Below are 27,378 nucleotides of genomic sequence, written 5' to 3'. Positions count from 1 at the left end.
TGCAACAAAAAATTCTTAGTTCCCAGAGACAATTTCCTAAAGCTGTGCATGAATCAATTTCACTCAGCCCAATAAGGAAGGCTGAAGATGCAGAATTTAAAATTCAAAGATAACTAAGCATAAGCAAAATTATATTTAGTTATGATAAGGTCTGGAAACAGGTTCCCTTCCACTCTCACATGGAAGGTGAACACCATGATATGATCAAACAAGTTTTCACTTTTGCCTTGTAAATAAAATCAAAGGGCAACAGTCCTTGTTCTCTGACGTCTGTAGTTAATACAGAAAGAATAAACATTACCTACTCTTACATTAGGAGGGAGGAGGAGAGAACATTTCTTAATCTCTTTCCAAAGAGGATTAACCTACAGCATATTTCTACCCAAAACACAACATTAATGAAATAAAATATTCTTCCTGAAGGTTGTTGGGTTTTTGTTTGTTTGTTTTTAGTTCTAACAACTTTGTGTTGTCAAGTTCACTTAAGTGAGTTACCAAACCTGTAGCCTTCAGGTGTGATGCTCCACTGAAACATGACTAGCATTTTAGCATATAGTGGGAAAGGAGAACCATTGCCCTACAGGTTAAAAATAATCATCAAAATAATAATACTTAGTATTTATATAATGCCTTACATCTGAGGGACTGAAAGCTTCTGACAAACATGAATTATTTAAGCACCACCACAACAACCCTGAAGTAGAAGAAGAATATTATTTCTAATTTATATGTGGAGCTACAGGGACACAGAGATGCTAAGAAATTAAGCACAGGCTTAACTTTAAGCACATGCATAGCCCTACGGAAGCTAAGCATATGCTTAAGTGTTCTGCTGGATTGTAAGTGACCTCCCCCAGGTAACAAAAGGACTTAGCAGTGGAGCTGGGAACAGGACACAGGTCTCATCTCCCTGTGCCCTTAAGAAATTCTGCCATCCTCAAGAAAAATAGGGGGAGGGCATCAGGCCGAGGACGTTATTTTTAACCCAAGCAACTGGAGTTAATGAATGTAAGCTGAAAACTCAAGTCCTTATCTGTTATGTCACTGAAATGGGTGGCAATAAAATACCAGATGAACTTGTGTGTCTCTTTGGAGATCCTTGGATGCGAGTCCTTCTTATACAGCTTAATATTTATAGATCTGACACTAAACAACTAATATATTTTAGGTATTCCCAGGAGGATCCCAAACTGGTGAGTCTTACGAATTTCTTATAAATGGGTAGGGGCCTGTCCCAACTACTCTTGCCCTAGATAGGTGTTTATGCTGATGTAACCAGGCCACAGGAAACAACCGGCAGCTAGGAAATACCTATGGTGTGATCCGGTTGCAGAGTTTGCTGAGTTCCTCCAGTGAGGTTTTCCCTCTCTTCCATGGCACAGAAGAAAAACTTCAAGCTCAGCTGAGCATTCTACCGCTGCAGCTTTGCGTGCTTCTGAAATGTGCGATCATGTGATGGAGAATTTGGTTGAGTACCATCCTGTCAGGACCTCTCTCTTTCAGTTCTGGGAAAGGAACTTAGGCTCAGGAGGAAGATATCATTTTCTTCAAGAAACTAGACCGGGGCAAAAGACTATACTTAAAAGAGATGAGGGAGAACAGGAAAGGACAGCCATTTCACCCATCTCCTGACCAAGGTAATAACTACAAGTAAATGAGGGATGACTGGGGTTTGAAGTAGGGTTTACATAGCCTTTGAAGAGAATATTCAAGCGCCAATATAAAAGTGAGGATCTAAACTGTGGGATGATACAAGATGCTACCTTGAGGAATCTGGCTATTACAGGATTAATGGTAGCATCCCTCCCCCTCTGAGGAAACTGAATGCCAAAACTTGGCCCCTGAGGGTACCTGGTTCTTAGTTTGTCCAGGCCTGTCTATAGAAATTCTGCAGTACACAGAGAGGAATATCATCCAGACCTGGTGTCATTTTTTTTTTAAACAAAAGAAGTCTTTCATATATTAAATAAAGAGCCAGTTGAGTGTCAAAATACACAAACATCTTGTTAGGGACTAAAATGTGTCCCCTCAAACTGAAAGCTACTGTACCATTTACATCTTATGTAAAAATGTCTGTCCACAGTTTGTTAGGTGGATGGGGAGGGGGGCGCAGAGTGATGCAAAATCTAGCCAGACATGACACACAACTGAACAGCAAGCATAGCTTCTTTGCTGATCATTTTTATAAGTGCAATTTCTAACACAACTCTGGTTTTGTCTTCTGCAAATGCATCTGATTAATTTCCCCCTCTGATTTCAGTTAACAGTGAATTAGCTAGTGTTGAGTCCCCAAAAGTAGGCTTTACTTTTACAATACAATCACTGAATACAAGGCTGTCTTCCGGGAAAGATTTCCTTTCTTTCAATCAGTTCTCTCCTCTATGGACCAACAGGCTCGGATCTCGGAATTTTTTTCTTCTTCTCCAAATGTTAAGTCTCTTTTTCCTGACTGCTCAGATTCTCTCAGGCGCTGTGATCTGAAATAGTAGCAATAATTGTATTTCCTATTTTATTACTCATAGTTGACCCTTTGATCAAAATCCTATGATATTAAAGCATATTTCTACAGTCATCTTGCACTTCTAAATCTAATATGAAGGAAGTTATTGACTCCAAGAAAGCTCCAAGATCAGGGTTTTCTCTTCCCATAGAAACTCCATGGACTCTCTCTCTCTCTATATTTTTTTTTGCATCCATTTAGCTTTCCATTATTTCACTGTGCCTGCCTATGTACGCAATGTTTTACAAATGATATAAACTCTTACCACTTACAGGGAAGGCCTCATCATTTTTTCACACCCATTTCTGATTTGTCCAGCTATTGTTCCACCTTGCTGGCGCATCCGTACAGACCCAAGTTTGCCTTCTAAAGCAGATACTGGTGCGTGAAGTCCATCTGTTTGGCACATGCAATAGTAATGGTAAATGTTCTCAGGTAAGAGTTTTCCCAGTAGGAGGAGAGAAACAAGATGGCCAATTCAAGATGCTCAGCACTGCTGCAGGGTTCACCTTGAAAGCCTTTCGGATTTCTTCTTAATTTGCGAACTAATTCTTGTTTTGGACCCACGGTATGACCCAAGTTGCAGCAGAGCTTCAAAATATACTCCCAGGCAAGTTGTAGGTGGTTTTTTGACTGTCAAGAGAGGTGCTATTTTTAATTTAATTTATTTATTTTACAGGAATGGAAGGAAATGGACAGAACTCAGTTGAGGCAAGTTTTGTTTTGCATAGGAGGCCCTGCTCACAAACCAAGCTCAACTTCAAGGTGTGTGTGGTGGGAGGGGAGGAGGCGCTCGCCGGGATACAAGATACATGAAGAGAAGCAGTCTGACTGGTGGGCTCTTTGACAGTATTTTAAATACTGGTGTAAGCCCAGAGTAATTCCACTGAACTCACCCGAGAGCAGAATTTGGCCTCTGATATGTTCCTGGAGAGGATGCCCCTCAAGACGTTATATGTGCACGCCAAACAGCTACAGAATTTGCAGTTCTTTGAAAAATGTCCTTGTACTCACAGAAGATCATCTATGAGGTTTCTTATTTTGGAGTCAGAGAGACTAAGGGCTGAATTCTTGGCAACATAAATGGCATTGCAAACTCATATTAAAACAGAGGTAGGTAGCAAAATAGCCTGGGTGATTTAGAAAGCAGTGGGCGTGCACCTAGATCAATTTGTTGTTCCGTGGGGACTGGCAGTAAATGAGAGAAATAGAAACTACACCCTCTCAAACCAGAAAAGAATTTGCCCCTAGGAATGCTGGTGATGGTGCAGGCACGAAAGGCAGCAGGGGGGAGAGTTTGCTTTATCTTCAACCTTCTTGCTAATTGCTTTTCCTGGTACACCTCACACTCGCAGGATGTTTGTTCTGTGAGGGATTGCTCCTGGTCTCACCACACCCATGTTGGTTCAGTCAGCTACCCTGGACATCATATTCTCCAACAACAGGCCACAGCCTACTGCGCCAAGCGCCCACAGATTGAAAATACTGATTAAACTATTTGTTTGGTGCAATCTTACTCGCTGCAAGTATTCCCTAGGCCCAGCTGCTGACATCAGAAACCAGGTAGATTCTCTCAGATAGATTTGCTGGTGAGCCATTAGTTTAGGGCTATCTATCACGAGAACAGCTAGAAGCGTCTCTATTCTGTAGGGTGCCTGGAGGGGAGGAGCGTGTTCTGCTGGGTGCGGACATCTTTTCTACGGTCTTTCTGATTAGAGATTTGTTCGTATTTATTTATGACTGTATAGTGCCTACTACCCAGGAGAGATGCTTTTATAAACGTGAACAAATTAAAAAGAGAGAGAGCGAGAGAGAGAGAGAGAGCAGGAGTTCATCCTGCTGTGAAGAGGACCTGCAGGGATTTTATTCAGAATTAAGAACACCATATCAGACGACTGTGGGCCCAGGGCTTAGACAACTTCTCTTTTTTGGTTATTACAGGATAGGATCTCAAATATTTGTGATCCCTTCTAGGCATGGGAAGACTATGTTCTTTTGGGTATGAGTCAGGACTCCCAGGTGACATACACAGAGAGACAGAGAAAGCTCTTCTTTTTTTTATTCTCCAGACCCAAGTTTTGGAATACTTAAAGGGTTTTTTGGATGTAACAGCCCTTGGGCAATAAGGCATCCCAATAGTACCATACCTTGTACAGGCTTCTTTATGGTAACCTGTTCTGTTTTCATGCAGAATCATGTACCAGTCATTTATGTATCGTATGCCGGAGATGCTACTAAACCAATATTTCTGATGATCTACAGAACGGATGCTAGATTGAAGAAGGGTCAAGACAAAAGTTGAAATTAAGTTGATTTACTGACTGGGAGACAGACACATTGACATGTCTCCTGTGTGTCTATTAATGTTAGTAGGTTTAAAGGAGGCCAACGGGGAGGGAATGGTTTCCATTCAAAAATTTTGATACATCATATGATAGACAGTCCACTTCAGGCAGGGGACTATTCTTACCTCCAATTCTTGATGCTCAAGATATTTTTACTGTCTAGTATGAAGTAAATTGCCTCCAACCTGGAACAGTTGTTTTGGGATAGGTTCACTGGCTTTGTTCTCCCCCAAAAGCATGTACTGCTGTGAAGGCCTTTTGTCCAGCATGGGAGAGAGAGGTGAAGGCAAAACTGTTCTGGAAATGGGGAAAGTTTTCTTAAACTCTTTAAAATAACTTTTTGGGAAAACCACTAGTACCCAACAGTCCAACCTCCTGTGACTCAAGAAATCTTGATTTCTACTGAAGCCTTCAAGGGACTGCACAGCAAGCTGTCTGAATTGGTATTGATTTGATTTCCCCAAGCTGGCTGAAGATTGTAGTTCTTCGGAAATAAGTGGAAGGAGACACTTACTGAAAATGTAAATCCAGGTTGAGAGGTGAAAAGTGAGAGAGAGAGAGAGAGAGAGAGAGAGAGAGAGAGTAGAGAAGAGAATCTCTTCATAGATAAATTGTATTTTTTTAATCCATAATGGAATGACAAACTCCTAGAAAGGGGAGGGGTCACAGACGGTAGGAAGGTCTCTGCCTAAAACCTCTTTTAAGGCAGCATTTACAACAGCATTTTTTAAAGGACAGTGCATTCAAACCATTATGGAGGAAAATCCCTTTCCCTCCAGACAGGAGATCTGCAATTTTACAGAGTAAAGGGTCACATTGGTAGTTAACCATAAGAAGGCATCAGATGAGATTCCTTTATATCTCCTTAGACTACAGCATGCACTTTCCTCTGCCCATGTTTTGGCAGACGCTGTAGTATCGAAGCTCTACTAGCCCAGGATGTTTAGGAGAAGCAAGGTATTCCTACAAGGACTGAGGATAACTCTCTCTCAGTACCCAATGGCACTGTTGGGAAATAGCTACGTTGTCTACATTAAGAGAAGAATCCTTAGAGCACAAGGATGATGCTGAGAGCTGAAGCCAAGAGCTCTTCTTCACAGGAAGCCCAAGGGATCTTACTGACAGATTTGGCTAGTAGGACTTTAGCATCTGGAGTTTTCCAACGCGACTGAAGTGTACACAACCTTCTGGAGTTGGCAAGGTGAGCTTTGTCTGGATTATTTTATGAAAATGGAAATCCCTTTTTCCTGAGAAGGCTGGTGGAGTTATCAGGTGCCTGGTTCTAACAGCAACTGAAGCCTCTTGTGGGATCAAGAAGCGCCTAGGAGCTCTGATGCCAACCGGCAGGGGGATCATTGCAAGTTTCACCCTCCTCTGAGGAAGAAGGGCTCAGTGCAGGTAGAGGAGAAATATCCTTTGAGGACTCTGAGCTCGGAAAAACATCCCTGGGAGGAACTATGAAAACTTTGCTCTGGACAGGAGCTGAAGTTCCCCCTTTTCCATGTGCACACTTCGTTTCTGATGTGGAGATGGAGGTATGATATTCCAGATGTAGCCTGGAGACAGCACAGACCTTGTTGAGCCAGATCACCCCCATGAAGAGGTTTCAATTTAGTCCTCTGCACAGAGACGGACTGACTTTCTGGTGTCCTCTTGAATCCTTTGCTGTGGATGGAGACCAATGTCCATATCAGAGTTCTATGGGACACTGTACCACATGATTTTTCTTGAAAAGCACCCCGGTAAATATTCTTCCTTGATCCAGATCCATGTAAATAGAGGGGGAGGAGGGAATCAAAATACCTAAATAACTATACAAAGAAGACTGCAGTATTGCATGAGAACTTCTTAAACCAAAAGAAAAAGAACATTACATTGCAGAACGAGGAAGTTATCAAACACAATCAATCTAACTCGAGATAGGAAAACAACTACAGATTAAGAGGGGAACCCCACACCACAGACTCTACAGGTGCGCACGCGCACACATACACAACAACACCCAAACCACTTGGCTGGGAACGGTTATCAGCTTTGTGCCAGAGCAGGGACCAAATCCGACAGGGGTGCAGTTAGATCACACACAGACAGATCCACTGCTGCTGCTGCTGCTGACAGTAAATTCAGACTGTCAAGAGTACTAGAACAGTAGTCTCCCATAGGAAAAATGCTGGAAACAAAACTGGCATGGAAAGCATACGGGAGACACATGGAATTGAGACGAAGTGCAGGAAAACCATAAAAACTGAAGTCTCATTAAATACCGGACAGTTGGCAAATACAGAACCTCCCAGTTGTTTGCTGTGTACCATAAAGGGTGGAGGAGATAAGGAGCAGTGTGCCTTAGCAGTCAACAGTTTTTACACTATTCACCCAGGAAGTGACTAACTTGCATGTTTATGAACAGCACAAACTGTTTTTGGTCATGGGACCCTGTTCAAGAAAAGGACTGCGAAGATTTAATAATGATCTTTAGTTAGCTTTGGTCACCCGCACACCACTGGCGCTTGAAGACTCGCCAGCTGCCTCCAAAAATCTAGCGATGGACTTTATTTCCATAGGCATTTAACAATGAAAATAGCTGACCAAAAGTGAGTAGCTAGAAATAGAGCAAGAATGAAAAGCCCTGTTCATTCCAGGTTATTTCTCAGGGTGACACATTGCTGTGAGAATATTTTAGCTCAGTTATATGGTAAACTGGAAAAGCATTAAACCCACTCAAATCAGCATATAAATGTTGCCATTTTATTTTTGTTTGGTTTTAGTGGCTTTTGTTTAATTAAATCAAGCATTTTAACAACATTAAGAGGCATGCAAATTAGCTGTATATGTAACTAATATAATTTTTTAAAATTAATTTCCAATATAAAATGTAATCCACATGAGATGCATAGAAGGCAAAAGTAATGAATAAGTAGGATGACAGAGATAAACCACTCGGATTTTAATGCTAACTGACTACAAATCATATAGGAAGCTTTTTCACAACATATGCTTAATTTTAGGGATTATCTAGTGTGCTAATATCTTCATTATGTTGCACATTGTTGTACTTAGGTGACTTTTTCTACAACACTGCACTACCCTACAATATTCTACAGTAATGGTCCAATACACCACATTTTACAATAAGATTACTATAGTGCTTAGGACTGTTACTGTAAAATATTATAGGGGTTTGTTGGGGTACTTTTTATATGGGGGTTTGCCAAAAAAACCCACTTCATTGATCAGAAAACCTGTAATGTTCAACAGAGAAGACACTTCCACTCCCTGTTAATCTCAGCTTCTTAAAGGAACACTCAGTAAGATAATGAATCCTTCAAATGTTACATCTTGTGTCTTGCATTATTGTGGTGCAGCAACTCTCCACATCAAACAGTCATCAGCACTATTACAAAGTGGGCTTATAAGAGAGTGGCTGAAAAGACGCTGTGTGAAAAGAAGTGGAAAATTAAAGCTGAAGCAGTCGAAGAAAGGGCTTAATTTACTGGCATGTACAGTATGCAAATGAGATTACTCTCAGCTTAACTGCATCATTTATGTCCATAATAACGGCATCATCATTACAGGGCTCAAATTAAATTACACCATAATTAGCATATCAAAGTGATTGGTTAAAGTTTAAAACAAATACCCAATTTTGTTAATGAACAGCTGTAATTGTCATGTACACTTCAATGAAAACTCCCTAAACAAATATATGTTTTAGAACAGAGAAAGACTTTGAAGCAGACAGGTCTGCAGATGAGGTAAATTACCTAAAAAAGAATGACACAGACTATTCTATTAATGTTAATATATGCTCCTCGTTTTCAGGTAATAAAACATTCGATCAAAACAAGCCTTCCACTCATATTTATACTCCTCTGCTGCAGCTGACAAAGTAGAGAGACCCGCTTTCCACTTTCAGTGTCAGCGTGAACTGTTGATAACGACACAAGGGTGACCAGCCTGCCACAAGCACAGGACATGTTCAGCAACATGCTGTTACATAAACTCCCTTTGCTGGTTTCAAAGACTTCAAATTTGCTAAGTGTTATGCTGTGTTTTCCCCCCTCATCCAAATAGGAAAAAGGGGAAGAAAAAGAAAAGAAAAGAAAATCATTTCCTGCTAACTCTATACTGTAGACCAGTACTCTAGTGAACTGATGACATGACCGCATATTAGGCAATCTACAATTCAATTTATTCTAATCTAATAATATCGACACAGCAGTTGCAGATGAGGAACTGCACTAGAGAAGTTTTTGCTGCTCTCCTCTCATTAAAATAAATAGGGAGGTGGGACTACTGGTTTTGTCAAAGTCATCCTGACAGTCAGTAACCCATTTCTATAGATCAGTCACTGCAAATGTACACAGTAAATATGCAGTAAAAAAAATAATTTTCATGCAAAATGAATTTTAATGCACAAGGACGCACACTACATGTTATTAAAATATTACAGGTAAGCTTTCATGCACTTCATTTTGATGATAATCTTCACTGTACAAGGCCATTATTGCACAGCAGCAGTGCCAGGGGAATGTAGCACATATATAACAAAATAAACCCTTCATGTCCCCTCACCCCCTATACATTTACACTGTTATATAAAAACAACAGAAAAAGTATATTTTGTGCTAAAATTGGGAATGCACTTTCAAATATACTTAACTAGCAAATTGAATGTCTTATTAAAACCGTATTATCAAAACAGTGTTCAAAAATTTAAAGAAAGTAGCTTTTCATTTTATTCATCGAGGAATCCATTAAAGCCTAAGCTCTGAAGTAGTATGTAAATTATGTGCCTTTCAAGGTAGAGCTAGGGCAAATTCACTCCATCAACTAATGATGAACCTCATTATGTGCAGGGAGTATTCATAATGAGGAAACAAGCCACCCGCCATTCCATGTTCTAACATAAATCCCAGTAAAATGTGAATATCTCCACATCTAATTAAAAGCTACTAATTCCTAGCCCCCACTCCACCCCTCCAGGCTCAAAAAGCAAAAACATAAATGTGTTTCGAAAAATATACTTCGGTTTTTTAAATATACTTATTGATGTTTACTATTATGTTTTAATTAAAAAATAATCATTCCCAGCATTCTAGGATAGAAAGTTTTGGAGCACAAAGTTTATGTTAAATGACTTGGTTTTATATTTTAAAGAGAGCTTCAGATTAGCACAGGTTAGGCTGCATACTTCAATGGAAAAATAAATAAAAAGCAGAGGAAAGAAATCAGTAGGAATATGCAAGAAATAATATATACATATTTTTAAATCTTAGCCATCCAGTTTTGCTGCAGAACCGAGCCTTCCATAAGAATCCAGAGGGACCATATAATAAACAGAGGAGGTGAAAAAAAGCCATGAAATAACCAAGCATACAACAGGTATTTAAAATAATTTTAGAATGATGCTTTATTTAGGAGGAGGTTGTTGGCTTTTAAATCCTGTTAGAACTAATGAAAGAGAATAATGCTGCATAAAACAGGTTGAAGTAAAAGTGCTCCTGGACAGACTCACCTATGTTTGATAGCTGTACCTACAAATGCAGCGTCCATTCCCAAGATAAAAAAAAAAAGTATATTTTATGCGGGGTGTTATGTAACTTACTATCTACACACCATGACTTCATTTGCTCTTGCACTAAGTTATGAATTTGCTCTCTATATTTTCCAGAATAAAAGTGAACAGGCTTTAAAGACTCCTCAGAATAGAACCATGTACAAGTGTTCCTTGTTAGGGTGTTTATTATATTATTTTTTAAATTTCCAAAGATGTACAAAAGTACACAGCCAGCTAAGAGAGTTTAGTCTGCAGAAAACACCCACTTTGTCTGAGTAACATACAGACTAAAAACCAAAATGACAAACAGACAGTTTAAAAAAAATAACATAACTCTGTTCAGGGCATTAAAGCACTTGGACAGTCACAGAAAAGTCTACCGTACCTTAAAATTATGCCAACCAAAAAGTTGAAATCCTTGTGTAAAAATACCCATTCTCTTGTCATCCCTATGAAACCTTATTTAGAATTTCAATAGAAATTCACAGCTGCCAAAAGAAACGTGAACTACAAAATCATAGATGCCACAATGGAACATTTTTTAAATCGAATGGAATACATAGATTAAAATACTTTAACAATGTAGATGCTCTGGAAATAACAGAGCATACTACAGAAAGAAATAAAAAAGGATGCTGCTTCTTTAAGTTACATAAAAATAAAACTGCACTACATAAAGCTGTTACAGTGCACACGCTCTCTCATTCCTAGACTCCTGAAGGATTTTTTTCTCCTTTTAGGTCAACCAGTCATGCACTAGGAAGACAACCCTCCAAAAATAACTCGTCCCTCCCCCGGAGCACACAGTTTAACAACCTACCTTTGTTCTGGTGTTGCAGATAATAACTGGCAAGCCTCAAGACCATGAAGATTTTGGAACAACCAAGAGGGTTCAAACAAACCACAAGTAGAGAAGAAGAAATAACAGAAAAGCCTCTAAAGAAACTGTTCTAGCTGACAATTGGTAGCACCAAGCCAGTATTTACAGCACTGTTTACACTGGAGTGAGTGCACTTCTGTTCCATCAACATCTACAACTAATGGCATTTTTAGAATCCAGGCATGATAATTAAGAGACATAACACATCACTGTTTAGGAGAGAGTAAGAGATCTAAGCAGCATTTCTTTACAATGTCTATACCACTGATGAGCATTAGTTTGAGTGACAAAGGTCCCAAGCTAAATCAACATTCTTACCTTAATGTTCCTAGTAAAAGGCTCCGGCAAACATAACTCATGAAAGGCGTATGCAAAGATATGTCTCAAGGAATTAATCCACAGCCCTCACATGAATTGCTAAAAAACAGTGGCTTACATTTCCAAACAAACGCAGCTCAGTTTGGGCAGCATGGTATAAAGCAGGTTTACATATACAGAGCTGTGTGTCAGAAGGAAGAGTTCTTTAGGATTTATTTGACACTTATTTTCCGGGAAGCCTTTTGTGGAGTTGTGCCGTTTGTTTCTTATTGTCTGAGAAGCAGTTAGAAGCTTCTCCCTGAGGGGGCCCCTCAGCCCCTGGCTCGGCCGCTTTGACAGGGAGGTAACCATATTAGGATGTGTATGGTAAAGTAAACAATAACATAGTTGCAATGAAATGGAAATTTTTTTTTTCAGCTAATGGTGTTGGTGTCAGTCCTGTTTTTAGCCTTCCCACTAGTTTTGTTTTCTAGTTTAAACAAGCCTTCTTTAAAGAAAAAAGGATTAAAAAAAAGTGTTGCTAGCTTCCAAATTTCTCACTGCGAGATTTTTTAGAATGTTTGTAGTCACAGGGGAAAAAAGCTATTTAACATCGAAATGAAGACATGTCCAGTTTAATCATCAAAAATACACACCTAGACTTCTGAGACCTCTAACTGAATTATGGAAGACATTTGGATGCTAAAAATGTGCTTTAAAATGTATATTTTAAAGCAGAAAACAAGTGGATTAGTGAAGTCCAACTACATTTCGCCAAGTCACTAACTGGATAGGCTAGTTGTGAAAAGTCCTGCAAGTTCGCTGGATTTAAAGCTCTGAAAATGCAGGATAAAGCACTTGAATCAAATTGTAAAATGCAGGTGTCAAATTATTCTGTTCAATCAGAAACAGAGCTCAAAGTGCTTGCCATGTAAGGTTCCTATACAGTCACAGTCACGAGAAAAGTTCTGCATTACAAAAAATACTGTAGACCAAGCAAGCAATGTTACTTTCATACCTCAGTTCTAGATACTAAACAAATTACCAAGAACAGCAAGCACAGTATCTCACCACACTAAAGGATTAGCATGTGAAGAGAACTACTGATGTAGAATGTGTGTTAAGTCTCAGTAGTAGTAGCCAGCTTGGGCAGGGAGTCACAGCTGTAATATGAAACAAGTTTCCATGTCTTCAAGAATTAGGTAAGAGGCTGCTCTTTGGAGCGGTTGTCCTGCAAAGCAGACCAACATGAGGTTGTTCAAGTGTTTTGCACTACCAGTCAACATCAGTTGTCGAACAATGGGAAAAATGCAGTGCTCCTCTGAAAAGAAGCTGACAAAAGAGATCACCGGCTCTCTGTACCAGGCACCAGGATGATAAAATAGATTGGTGGGGTAGGGGGAGGTCAAGGTAGTCAGGGGAAATAAAGCTGTATGTATAATTTCATACCAATTTAGAACATAGGCAGATTTCCCTTACAAATACAATACACACTTGTATTGCCAAATCACACTTAGCATTGACTTCTAACAACATATACACTTCTCTCTCAACATATGGAACCTTAAAATTCTTTAACTATTTTTTTAACCCAAGCAACTATAAAATTACACAGCATAAGTTACTTATCTGTGCTGCCTCTTCAAAGAAAAAAAGTTGAACTTAACACAGAGATATCAAAATCAATAAATCACACAAACAAGTAGCAGTTCAAAAGTTCAAAGACATGATGGCCAGTTCACTACGTCTTAGCACTCAACCAATAACAACTTGACTCCATCACTCCTCATCGTATAGACAATTTCATAGCATCATTTTCATTAGCCTGTCTCACTGAAAATTGCTAGCTATTTATGTATACGCTAAAATAAATTAGCCATTTCATCGAGCAGTGTGATTCTTATAAAATACATTAACACAATACTCAATTTTCCAGTTGAAGTAAATAAATAAATCAATGAATTCAACACAGAGTGGTTTTTTTATTATTATTATTGTGGAGCTTCAGCTCTCAGCATAAGTGTTTTTATTGGGTTTATTTGTTTGAATAAAAATTGAAATGGGCCAGTGATCTTAGCAGTCGGATCTGAAAAAAAAAATCTAATATTTAGAAAGAATACTGTGCAATACAGTAAACTTGTTATATATGATTTGTTCAAAATTCATTTTCATTACAGTTATTAAAACAACAACTCAATTTCAAATGGTTGTGGGGTATTTTTTTCTTCCCCAAAACAGAGAAAAGAATATTATGTCACCTGGTGCTGTAGCATTTGGCACTACTATGCTGGAAACCCACGCCAAAAAGGCAGTTTTAAAATCACACACTACTGAGGCTAGAAACCTGATGCATCATGGGCTATTTTGCAGAGAAGATGGGTATGGGAAAAGTTCCCGTATTAGTACTCTTTCACCACCTTTGCCATCTGACTCCTAGAATGCTGTTGATGGTGGCTATGAGAAAGTCTACATGCCATCAGAGGCAAGGTGAGAAGATGCCAGCAGGATGGGAAGAGAGAACCTGCACAGACAGGTTTTGCAGGTCAGATGCTGAACATGAAAAAAGCAGCTCAAGAATAACAGATTGTAAAGATGTATGAGGTGTTGTTGCAGCCATGTCAGTCCCAAGGTATTAGAGGGGTGAGGTGATATCTTTTATCGGACCAACTTCTCCTGGTAAGCTGAAAAGCTTCTCTCTCTCACCAACAGACCTTGGTCCAATAAACAATATTACCTCAATCACCTGGTCTCTCTAAGATGGTATGGAGACATGGCGAGGTTGCCGCTGTGTTGCAATTTACTTCTAATAGTGCCTGAAACATCCCTAGTGCTGGCTCAATAGAATTATGTGACATGACACTATACTCAAAGCAGCCGCTGCACGCACAACATTTGCAACAGATCTATAGACACCACAAAGAGGGTGTGGCATGCGGGGAGGTGGGAGGAGACAAGGAAATCAGCAAGTACTCTAGATCTTGTCAAACTAGTGTCACCAACCTCAGAAAAACAAAAACCAATGCAAGTTAATCCTGTCTGCAACAACCCTGCTTTACGTTGGACAGGTGAAATTTTAACTTATCAAGCTCACAGAGACCGCTGTCGGAAGGTAGGTCTCATTGCGGACAGCAAAGAGCTCAGACTGTTCATGGTTTATGGCGCACATATTGACATCCACCACAATGCAAGATTCTCCGAAGAGATCTCCTGTTTCTGCTGCACACATTTGTTTTCCCTTTTAAGACATGCCTGCTGTGCTTTATGATAGAGTGCATTCTATGTGATTTAGAAGTCATGCTAGACTGCAACTTGGTACTCCACTTTCTATACATTTTCTACAGAAGTTGGGTCCTCCCATGCCGTTTACAATAGACCAGGTACAGATGCCTTAATTCCCACTGACTGGAACCTTACTCTAGGAGAAGACAGTTCAGAATCTGGTCCAATGAAAGGGCAAAGCATGTCTTAATGTCTTGAAAGCCCTAGTGCTCCCACCATCCAAAAGACAATGAAAAAAATCAATATAATTTGCCCATATTTTTATTTTAGGGGTGAATTTGTATGAACTTTAGTTTTCGTGAAAGCTACTCAGTATATCATTAATTACTTGTTGTATTACCATAACACATAGGCGCCCCATTCATGGACAAGAACACCACTGTGCTAGATGCTGGACAGCGTATGTGCTTCTCAACACAACTGTGCCAATTCATCTGAATTCCTGCCTTGAAAACATCCCAGCTAGCCCCATGCTAGTCCATCCTAATCAGAGACTCCCTAAATGGGTTAAAACATTCAGTTGTCCTAGGATGAGGCTAAAATGCCAGTTGGGACCAAGAAGAAATCAAAATCTTTTCCCCTTGTGACTGGAACCAGTTTTGAAGGCAGGGCTCTAGGAGTGAAAAGCTAATAAATTAAATGACTATACCATTTAGCCAATCATGTTTTCACATAATTTCTGAAACAGCCACATATGAGTAGCACACTTTGCAAAACGTATCGTGGTTACAGAAATTTCTCTTTCAGATTCACATTTTAACCTAATCTGACGTGAAAGTAAATATCTGATCCCAATTGTACTGACCAACTATAAATAAAAAGCTTCTACCCAAAATGCACAGTGCATGAGGATAGTGTTTTTAAGTATGATGTCACTAGCGACCTATTGAACTACACTGCACGTGTCAGACAGACGTCTGTTTCTTAAATTGCAGTAATAAATTAGTTGCCTCAGAATCTGTTCTGTCAAGAAAACACGAAGCTTTCCTATTGAGATAAAAGTTTAATGAATGTTTCAGTTTAGGAGGAAGAGTTAAGATTACTATTGATGTGGGGAAATGACTGCAAGGCCCGTTGCTCCATGCTGTAAATACTTACAGCTGTCAAATGGAGGTTCCTCGACAATGGGCGAATGCAGGAGAACCAATGCACAGCTGTAACAACTTAATTATATTAATTAATATGGAAATACATAGGCATGTTAAACAACAAACGCAACTGCAAGTATTCACCCTGGATTTAACAATCTGCACAAAATTTCTCTCCCCTAAACTGGTGAAGGTCGACCACCTGACATGGTCATGCAGTAACAGCAGCATGGAACAGTGGCATTTATTACACACCTTGAAAGGGTTGTGGAACCAATTTGAGGAATTTCAGCTCTCAGGAGTGGGGGAATCACTGCAGCAGTATAGCTGTCTGCAACTCCATATCATGTCATTTGCCATCATTTAAAAAGGAAAAGAAAAACCTTCCCGTCATTCTCTTCTTGCCCCAGACGAGTTTTATATCAGAGTGGCATCAAAGCAGATAATCCTTGACAGGGTCGGGGCCTCCTGACTCCGATGTGAGAGCAAAGGCTTCCATTACATATGGAATTACAATGCAACGTTACTTTATTATTATACACATGTATGTAGTGCGCTTTCTCTCTTTAGACATACCCACACCCCCTCGCTGCGTGTCTGGTTTGCATTATAGGTGGTGCTGGTAGCACTGAAGTTATCTGATTCTTCCCATTATAAGACCTGTTTTTATTTGCTTATAACTAAGGTTAAGATTTTTGTCACGGTTAGTTTTAGTAAAAGTCACAGACAGGTCACGAGCAATAAACAAAAATTCACAGAGGCCTGTGACCTGTCCCTGACTTTTATTAAAAATAATCATGACAAAATGTGTGTGGGGGGGGGGGAGGGGTGTCCAGCACCCACCACTGCTGCAGCTCCAGGGTCCCCCAGGCATCCATGGCAGTTTGGAGATTCAGGGTCCCCCGCCACCCGCGATGGCTGAGAGCGCTGGGGTTCCTCTGGCTGCCCGCAGCAACTTGGGAGTTCTGGGGATTCCTTGCCACCGACAGCCAGAGCTCTGGGGCCCGTGGCTGAGAACTGTGGGGTCGCCCAATCACAGCTCGGAGCTCCAGGACCAGTGGCTGGGAGCTGCAGGGTCTCCCCACTGTAGCTCAGAGCTCCAGGGCTGGCAGCTGGGAGTTGTGGGGTGGCCCTGTGCCTACAGTGGCTGAAAGCCCCAGGGCCCCCGCTGGCTGACAGACTCCAGCCCCACCGCCCAGGGGCTGAAGCAGAAAATGTCACAGGGGCCTCTGGCAGTCACAGATTCCATGACCTCTGTGATGTAATCTTCGCCTTACTTATAACTTTGCCACCGTTAACCACTTGGGCTGAAGTTTTCCACGAGCTGGGAGCGAGACTGACACTGGGAGCTGCTCAGGGAAATAGAGAGTGGGAAGGGGACAATGAGATTGGATCCAAGGGAATGGGAGTGGCTGGCTGAGGAGAGTAAGAACAGGAATCAGTGTGGGAGGGAAGACAGTTCTGACAAGGAGCTGGAGTTTGGGGGAAGAACTGGAACTCACCGGGCAAAGAACCTGGAAGAAGAAGGCAGGAGAGGGGAGATAGTTTGGAAGACAGACTGGATGAGGACGACGGGGAAGGAGACTAGGAGTAGGAGCATCTGGGGAAGGAGGAAAAGAGACAGACCAGATGAGGAGGCGAAAGCAGTACATGCTGATCAAGGAGTTTGGCAATGGTGTGGAGAGGGATGAAGAGTGGGAGTGGGAGTGGGACTTGGACAGAGAATCAAGGGAGGGGACTAAGAATGGCTGGGCAAAGAGACAGGGACTGGAGCTATACACCTTTGGAGTGGAGTCTGAGGTAGAAAAGTAAATGTGACTGGGACCAGGGATGGGGAAGAGACAGGACTGGGACAGGGACAGGTTGGAGGGGATGGGGCAGAAGGGAATCAAACCTGGGTAGAATGGGCAGAAGAGTCTGTGTTCACTGGAGCAAACATCCCTCCTGAGCCTGGAATTGAACCCAAGCCGCTGAGTCTCGGTTTTCAGCTGCTTATAATTTTGAGCATCTTTAACCCTTTGAGCTGAAATTTTCCATGTCAAGTTGTGCGCCTCAGGCTGAATAGTTTGGGGGGAAATTTGGCAAAATGGTTCAGCCATTCCTCAGAATGAGGTTAGGGAAGAAAATGCATTGTCCCCCCGCCTCCCATGTGAAAAAGTTATTTGATAGGCTTCCCACATCTACTTGAGAATAGTACAGCCTGGGACCATCTGACTGTATGTAGAATTTTTGTCAATCCCAATTTCCTCTTCAAAACTCCCTCTCTCTGTTGCTTGTCAATCAGCTGATAATGCACCCGATATAAAGCTTTCAAAGAGCCTTCCTTGAATTCAGCAGAATCCCCCCCCCCCATGATATTTGTTGCTAAAGGTGATGTATTCGTACAGTGAGTAGTAGAAACAACCCATAACGGCATTCCCAGCTGGAAGTATTTGTGGGTGTAGGGCTGCGAGGCCTCATGAAGACTCCGTGCCCCAGCACGTGCAAAGAACATTTTTGGTTGTAGAGAGCTCTGTTCTTAGGATAACCACTGGCATACTTTTAACAGTTACTTTGTACTGTTCATGATAATACAATATTTCATTTTGGTGATTTAAAAGTCTTTTGGTCTCTTGACCAACTTACATATGCTTCATCAAATCACCACCATTTTTATTCACAATCTAGCGCAAAAACTACAGGGAAAGTTGCATTTTCAGTAACTCACTTAGGAGGGTATTGCTACCAACCACTGAAAATCCTCCTATCTCACCAATTTTTATGTTACATTCAAATATATTTTCTTCCAAAGCAGCATTCCATTTCCCTGCATATCTCCACAGCAGGCCTTATCAAGGAAGGGTGAAAGAGTATCCAATTTAATATCTGTTTTGCAGGACAGGAGATTTCTTCATATCTTATGCAGCAAGGAAAGCTGCAGGGGATGGTTTAGTAGCCTAAGCATCACATTTTAAATACATAGTCTCCCTCAAACCACAGATCCCATCAGGGTCGACTTAGCTCTTCATGTGTATGAGGAGATAAATTAAGTTTCATGCCGTTTACTATGTGATGATCTTTCATATGACACCTTAAAAGTTAAGTTCCTATCCACTGTGTGTGGACTTGTGCCTTAACTACAAGACTTTAACCTTCACCACACAGAGTCAAGAAATCTAGCGTGAAATTCTGGCCTCACTGAAGGCAGTGGGAGTTTTGCCACTGATGTCAGTGGAGCCAGTATTTCACCCCTGGGATCTACTCCCATCTCTTCCTGAGAGTTTCTGATTTTGAGCAAGTCGGTCAACCTCTGTGTGCCTCAGTTTCTCCATCTGTTAAAGGGAGAAAACACTATCTCACAAGGGTGTTGTGAAGCTTAATTCATTATTGCTTTTTAAAGCTCTATGATCCATGAATGAAAGACATCAGAGAAATATTTATGATTATAGATCCCATGGCAGTTTTTGTAACAGTAGGATGTTACCCTCATATTCCTGGCCACAAGTGACCTTCCAGTGTTTCAGTGCGACACACTTCCATTACCTGAAACCCACTCCATCCTAAAGGCTGTGTGCATATCAATAAGGTTGTACAGTGTATAACTTATTTTGCAATCTCCTTGAGAGGAGAGGCACCATACTAATGTCAAATGCTGTGTTATAGCAATCCACAGTTGCATATACGGTAAGCTCTCTGCACTGTCCAGATCTTACAAATATCTGTAAGTGCAAGAGAAGCAGCAAGTCCAACTCCAAATGAACTTGGAAGGACTCACCAAGTGGACACACCTGCCAAGTGAAACAGAGCTAGCAGTGTCTTTCAAACACATTAGTTAATTAAGTGCAATGAAAGCCTTGAAAGTGCATGCGCGAGCGCACACACACACACACAAAGAATATGGCCTGGGGAACGGAGAAGCCGCATTAAAAAACATCATCTATCAAAACATGCCTACTGCTGAAATTTCCCCTCAACTACCAAGAAGTCTCTATACCATTAGGAACTGCGTCTTAAAGACGCAGCAAAATTGGAGCCCTGAGCTGGAAGGCAGTTACCACAAGCTCACTTCAGTTGTGCTCTGCCCTTCCTCTCTTCCTTCCCCCACTGCAATTATTTTGATATTTTTAGATGTTTAGAGACACAAGAGTCTAGGAAAAGAGGAAAAAGTCCCGCCATGTTGCAAATGCATAAGGAAATAAGGTTGAGGAGTGGAAATTAGTTGGGGAAAACTCCCCGGAACAGGGATTGTCTTTGTTATTTGGTGGGGGTTTCTTTTGTTTTTGTTTTACAGTCCCTAGTACAATGGGACCCAGTTTTTGTTAGGGGTTATTAGGTGCTACCATGCTAGAAATAAAAAAATGCTACTAATAATCAAGGTCTGCAGAATATGGGAATATTCCGACGTAGCTACTCCTGCATAGTACAGTCAGATACCAAACATTACCTTGTCTTCTGCTTATGCTTGTAGTTGTCCTTTACCTGGCTTAATTTATGCCTTTTTTTCCTTTTTTTTTTTTTTTAAACTACACCTTCCCTATTTCCCACTCCAACTATTTGGAATGGTTTTGACCTATAATGTGTTAGTTTATAGTGGCCTCATCTGGGCTGGATTGGAAACAAAAATTAGAAACCGTATTTCAACTCAGTCTGCACATGGTTCCAGCCAATAAGGCTTTTAAATATGTTTTAGCCAACCTGGGGAGGTGGCCCCAAACCATATTCTGAAAAAGCCAGGTTTCAGCCTAAACTAAATGATTATGTGCCATAGGGCAATTGGCATTTAAATCATTTATAGGCAGAGGATACATGCTCTCTTAGAGCAAAAGAAACCTAACAAATAATTATCGGACAGATCCTACATTTTCTTGAAGTCGCTGCGAGGTTTGCCACTGACTTCAACTGGAGTGGGATCAGGCCCTTTGTTGTAAGGCAAAGAAATTCCATATACAATCTTTAAAAAAAATTGAAACTGTTAACAATAAATGACTATGTAAGAAAATGTTTTCTGAATAGACTAGCAATGCTGAACAAAAGAACGGCCACACTGGGTCAGACCAGTGATCCATCTAGCCCAGTATCCTGTCTCCCAACAGTAGCCATGCCAGATGCTTCTGAGTGTGTGATGGGAACAGAGGCAACTTAGCAAGTGACCCATCCCATCATCCAGACCCAGCTTCTGGCAGTCGGAGGTTTAGGGCAATGGTCCCCAACAAGTGTATGCATACCCCGGGGAGTACGCAGAGGTCCTCCAGGGCAGCAGTTCTCAACCCAGGGCCTGGGGGTTTCAGGAGGGTCTCCAAGCAGGGCCAGTGTTAAACTCGCTGGGGCACAGGGCAGAAAGCCCAGGTCCCTGACCCCTGACCCCTGGGGCTGAAGCTGACGCCTGAGCAATGTAGCTTCGTGGAGGCCCCTGCGGCACGGGGCCCCAGGCAATTGCCCTGCTTGCTACCCCGTAACGCTGGCCCTGGCTTTTATATACAGAAGACCAGTTATTGTGGCACAGGTGGGCCATGGAGTTTTTATAGCATGGTGGGGGCAGGGGGACTCAGAAAGAGAAAGGTTGAGAACCTCTGTTCCAGGGGATACATCAACTCATCTAGCTCAGTGGTTTTCAACTGCCGGTCGCAGGATGGATTTAGGGAGGTTGCAAGTGTAGGGACAGTATTAGGAGGTGGAAAGCAGGGCAATTGCCCAGGGACTCACCTCACAGGGGGCCCCATTCAGCTAAATTACATGTTTCAGCTCTTGGGTGGGGGAGTTGCGCAGGACTTGGCTTCAGAGTCCTGAAAGGGGTACAGCAGTCTGGAAAGGTTGAGAACCATTGGTTTAGGGATACACAGCGCATGGGGTTGCATCCCTGACCAACCAACCTAGCTTCCGTGAACTTCTCTAATTCTTTTTTGAACACAGTTCTACTTTTGGCCTTTACAACATCTCCTAGCAATGAGTTCTGCAGTTTGGCTGTGCGTTGTGTGAACAAGTACATCCTTGTGTTTCTTTTAAACCTGCTGCCTATTCATTTCACAAGGTGACCCCTCGTTCGTATGTTATGTGAAGGGGTAAGTAATACTTCCTTATTCACTTTGTCCGTCCCATTCATGATTTTATAGACCTCTATCATATCTGCCCTTGGTCATCTCATTTCCAGGCGGAACAGTCCCAGTCTTTTAAATCTCTCCTCATATGGAAGCTGTTTCATCCCCCTAATCATATTTGTTGCTCTTCTCTGTACTTTTTTCAATTCTAAGATACATTATTGTGAGCTGGGGCAACCAGAACTGCATGCAGTATTCAAGGTGTGGGGCATACCATGGATTTATACAGTGGCATTATGATATATTCTGTTTTAGTATCTATCCCTTTTCTAATGGTTTCTAACAATCTGTTAGCTTTTTTGACTGCTGCTGCACATTAAGCAGATGTTTTCAGAGAACTATCCACACTGGCTCAAAGATCCCTTTCTTGAAAGTTAACAGCTAATTTAGACCCCAACATTTTGTATGTATAGTTGGGATTATGTTTTCCAATGTGCATTACTTTTCATTTATCAGCACTGAATTTCATCTACCATTTTGTTGACCAGTCACCCAGTTTTGTGAGATCCCTTTGTCACTCTTTGCAATCTGCTTTGGACTTAATTATCTTGAGTAATGTTGTACCATCTGCAGACTTTGGCACCTCACTGTTTACTCCTTTTTCCAGATCATTTCTGAATAATGTTGAACAGCACTGGTCCAAGCACAGCCCCTTGGGGGACCCTGCTATTTATCTCTCTGCACTGTGAAAACTGACCATTTATTCCTACCCTTTGTTTCTTTTAACCAGATATTGATCCATGAGAGGACCTACCCTCTGATCTCATGACTCCTTACTTTGGTTAAGACCCTTTGGTGAGGGACCTTGCAAAGGCTTTCTCCAAGTACACTATATCCACTGGATCACTCTTGTCGACATGGTTGTTGACCTACCTCAACGAATTATAATAGCTTGGTGAGGCATGATTTTCCTTTACAAAAGCCGTGTTGACTCCTTCCCAACATACTGTGGTCATCTATATATCTGATCATTCTGTTCTTTCCTACAGTTTCAACCAATTTGCCTGTTATTGAAGTTAGACTTACTGGCCTGTAATTGCCAGGGTTGCCTCTGGAGCCTTTTTTAAAAAAAATAGGCGTTACATTAGCTACCCTCTAGTCAGCTGGTACAGAGGTTGATTTAAGTGACAGGTTACATACAACAGTTAATAGTTGTGCAATTTCATACTTTAGTTCCTTCAGAACTCTGCTTAATAATTAATAATTAATTTATTGTTTTGTTCCAAAACCTCCCCTACTGACACCTCAATCTGGGAACAGCTCCTCAGATTTGTCACCTAAAAAGAATGGCTCAGGTGTGGGAATCTCCCTCACATCCTCTGCGCTGAAGACGGATGCAAAAAATTCATTTAGCTTCTCTGCAACAGCCTGATCTTCCTTCAGTTCTCCTTTAGCACCTCAATCATCCCTTGGCCCCACCCCACTGATTGTTTGGCAGGCTCCCTGCTTCTGATGTATGTAAAAAAAAAATTGCTGTTAGTTTTTTTAATCTTTTGCTAGTTGCTCTTCATATTCTTTTTTGGGCTGCCTAATTATATTCTGACGCTTGACTTGTGTTTCTTTCTATTTTCCTCAGTAAGATTTGGCTTCTCTTAAAAACCGGATGTCTTTTGGTCTCTAACCACCTCTTTTACTCTGTTTAGCCCTGGTGCCATTTTTTGGTACTCCTCCTGGTTTATTTATTTATTTATTTTGGTTTGGGTTTTTTTTGTTTTTAATTTGAGGTATACATTTAGTTGGAATCTCTACTGCGATGTTTTGAAAAAGTTTCCATGCAGCTTGCAGGCATTTCACTCTTCTGAATGTTCCTTTTAATTTCAATTTAACCAGCATCCTCACTTTTGTATAGCTCCCCTTTCTGAAGTTAAATGCTACTGAGGAGGGTTTCCTTAGTGTTTTCACCCCCACAAGGATGTTACATTTAATTACATTATGGTCAATATTACCAAGCAGTTCAGCTATATTCACCTATTGGGTTTTCTGTTTTTGTAGACTTTCTGATCTCCCTGAGCAGTTCACAATTACTGTCACTACCCTGGTCAGGTGATTGGTAGTATATTCTTACAGCTATATTGAAGGGCTCGGGGTGCAGGAGGGTGCTCTGGGGCTACGGCAGGGAGAGAGCTCTCCCCCAGCTCTCTCCCCCCGCAGCAGCACCTCTGGCACCTCTCCCCGCCGCAGCAGCTCCGGGGCTGGGGCCACAGGATAGGTGCCCCTCCTGCAGTTCCCACAGGTCTGGTCCGCCCTGCCCGGGTTCGGGGACGGGTGCCCCAGCCGTCACAGGTCAGGTCCAGGCTGGTCCACCCCGCCCAGGTCTGGGCAGATCTCTTACATAGCAGCCTAAATTTTGCTTCCAGGACCCTCCCTCCTACCTTTCCATATGTCACTGGTCCCTCTGTACCATGACCACTGACTCCTCCCCAGCACTGCACACAAGTCTGCAGAGCTGTCTCGAGAGGTCTGCAACCTTCATGCCTGGCAGGCAATTCACCATGAGGTTCTCCTGGTCATCACAAACCCAACTATCTGTATTTCTAATAATCAAATTTCCCATTACCATTACCTGCCTCTTCCTAATAACTGGAGTTCCCTCCCTCAGTGCAAGAGGATACCATGACATCATCTGGAAGGAGGGTCCCAACTGTGGGATTGTTTCGCTCCACTCCAGTTTGATAATCTCCTTCCCTCAGACTTTCACCCTCCTCAGCATCACACAGACTGTCAGACTGGAGGTGGGGTACTACTGTGTCCCGGAAAGTCTCGTCTATGTACCTCTGTCTACCTTAGCTACTCCAGTTCAGCCACTCTGGTCTCATGCGCCTGTCCTTGGTCTCTGAAGGCCATACATGCTGCACTCAGTGCAATAAACTGGATAGCCTCCATTCTGCTGCTGGACTTCTGCCTGCATTCTTTTTTACTTTGCAGGTTTTTTTAGTTTGTTCTCTCTGTGTGTGGCTTTTTTCCTTCCTCTTTGGGGGAGAGGAGCGTAATTGGTCTATGTTCAGAAAATGTTTGTTGGGTGTCTATGGCTCTCACACTCCTGTTTGCTGCTCCTGGTCTCTATAGCTCCTCTGGTCGCTTACAAGCTGGCTTTTTAAACCCCTATTCTCCCTGAGTTAGCCCCGCCCCCTCGTCAAGTGATCCTAAAGAGATTAGGGATCAAAGTATTGAGGAATAAACCCTCAGTAAGACGCTCTCAGCCTTGCCTAGTCGACCACTAGACTTATCTCACAGCCGCCGTCCCCTCCACCAAAGAGACCATGCTATAAAACTTCAAGCAAGCAGGCACACGACAAGTGAGCAGACACAAAGCAACAAACAGACAGACAGACAGACACCAAACTCAACCCAAGAGTCATGTAATTGCTCCTCCTTCACCTGGAGAACTCCCTCACAAAACTCCTCTATTTGCTGCTCCTGGTCGCTAGCTCTGGATCTTCAGTTTCTGGATTCTAATTCCTCCATTTTGGGGGTTCTTGGCCGGATACATTTTAGAGGGGCCCGATTTTCAGACCGTGCTCAGCACCCATTCTCTGATAATCAGGCCACTTTAATTAAGGTGCCTCAAGTTGGGCATCTAAAAAATGAAGCACCTAAAAATCACTGAGTTGTCCGAAGTTTGGTGGAGGAGGATGAGCAGCCCTCCTGAGGTCTGCTATACAGACTCCAATTGGAAGTAAATAGAATTAAGATAGAACGAGAGATCTTTTAATGTCACAGTGGAACAACTGTAAGCTTTTTAAAAATTACAGCCAGGAAAGAATTAAAGAAGTCAACAGATTGCTAGATAGCATAAACTATAAAAGCAGAATATAACTTCCAAAGTTGCCATAAAACCATCATCAAGTCACCTAGTTAGCCCTCCATGGAAATGAGTCATATGATAATACAAGGGACATAAACAGGAATTTCAGACAAAGATCCCAATCCTGCAGTGAGTGTTCTCTATACATTGCACTTACAGGATCAATTCCAAATTCAGAACAGGGCAGAGAACTCAAAACGCTCAATGCCTGAACGGAAGTAGGAGTTAATACAGGTGGGCTCATTTCACAACACCCCTTTCTTAGCTGGTCACACCTGCTGGTTCTAATCAATAAATGCATAAAATTTGAAATGGAAAATAAGGTGGATTTAGATGGGGAGCAAAGCATCACTCCTCCCTCCCAAACAGATTCAAACACTAACGGATGAAATAGGATGGAAACTGGCTTCAGTTTAAAGGAGCAGAGTGAATCACAGGGACAGAACACTTGAAAAGGAATGTATTTTCATGTAAACTTTCATGGTTGCATCCCTCATAACTGGACATGAGGAAAGATGTTAATAAATAAAAGAGTAAGAAAAACACTGAAAAGGAATCAAATTACAAAACCCATCTTTCCCAAGCTGTCAGAGAGAACATTTTCTGCACTCTAAATGACAGAGAGCCAACCAGAGTCAAGATACAAATTTGTATCTCAAACTTACACAAACACACAAAAATGTTTTGAAAAGATTTGATGGTTGTGCTACACGCCGAAGACTGAATCCTGGCATTTACTCCACTTGGAGGCAGAGTGCTCTGGGGAGGGTTTCCAAATAAGGGATTCCGTTCTAACCCCACAGAAGCCACTGGAAGTTTTGCAACTAACTTCAAAGACAACAGGATTTTGCCCTGGAAATCTAAGTCTGGCCCAAGGGTGGAAGCCCACCTTCCCCACAAGTTCCTTTGGGAGGAGAAGAAACTCTCAGAACACACTCCTGGGCATACAAAGATCTAGAAAATATAAGCAGGATAGATAATGACAGTGAAAAGTTAAAAAGCCTTTAACTTAACATTTCAACCTTTTAGCGCCACTCTATACCGACATACGGCGACAATAAATAATTGGTCTGCACCCATTACAGTTTAGAATAAATGGTCAGATCATTACAAAAAGTTTAAAATTTTGATCAAATACGGGAGGAAAAAGCTCTGAAATATTTAGTGAATTTCTCCCGCATTTTTAACTCGTTCTTCATTTTACAGAAGTACAGAATCTGAGTGTTTAGCATCTAAACCAACACTGAGAAGACACCTACAGTGACCTAAAATACACAGATATGCTCAGATCTCGAGGTCCGAACAAGCTGCACTCAATGCACAATCACAGGAAGAGGGAGGAACCAATGGCTGACCAGGCTCTGCATTCCCCCAATCCTACAGGTCACAAGGAGGCTTATTTCAGCCCCTGGCTGAAGTTAGGGCTGTGCTAACAGCCCACTAGGGTTGCTCCACTTGCCTAGGTTCACTTGTGTGCAAAGCTCTCTGTCCACACCCACTCCCACTCAAGGCAGGCTCCCTGCCATACACCAGCAAAGCCTCGGGTGGAGGTG

The 27,378-nt window shown here is 41.7% G+C and overlaps 1 protein-coding gene across 42 annotated transcripts in view; it reads right to left on the bottom strand.

The window, feature by feature from the left end:
• Positions 1-27,378, bottom strand: part of FOXP1 (forkhead box P1) — a 498,462-nt gene that overhangs the window by 234,659 nt on the left and 236,425 nt on the right. For 3 of the 42 annotated variants that reach the window (XR_005583191.1, XR_005583194.1, XR_005583192.1), the window contains one exon: positions 2,166-2,477. The exons of 38 other annotated variants lie outside the window; for them this stretch is intronic. The gene's annotated coding sequence lies outside the window, so the exon portion shown is untranslated. Of the gene's footprint in view, positions 1-2,165; positions 2,478-11,600; positions 11,738-27,378 lie in introns of those variants that run through there. One more of the 42 variants, XM_039482894.1, reaches the window with a different exon arrangement.

Source organism: Mauremys reevesii, linkage group 7 (assembly GCF_016161935.1).
Source record: "Mauremys reevesii isolate NIE-2019 linkage group 7, ASM1616193v1, whole genome shotgun sequence".
NCBI lineage: Eukaryota > Metazoa > Chordata > Testudines > Geoemydidae > Mauremys > Mauremys reevesii.
The sequence above is the reverse complement of the archived record's forward strand: the minus strand, read 5'-3'. Positions and strand labels throughout refer to the sequence as shown.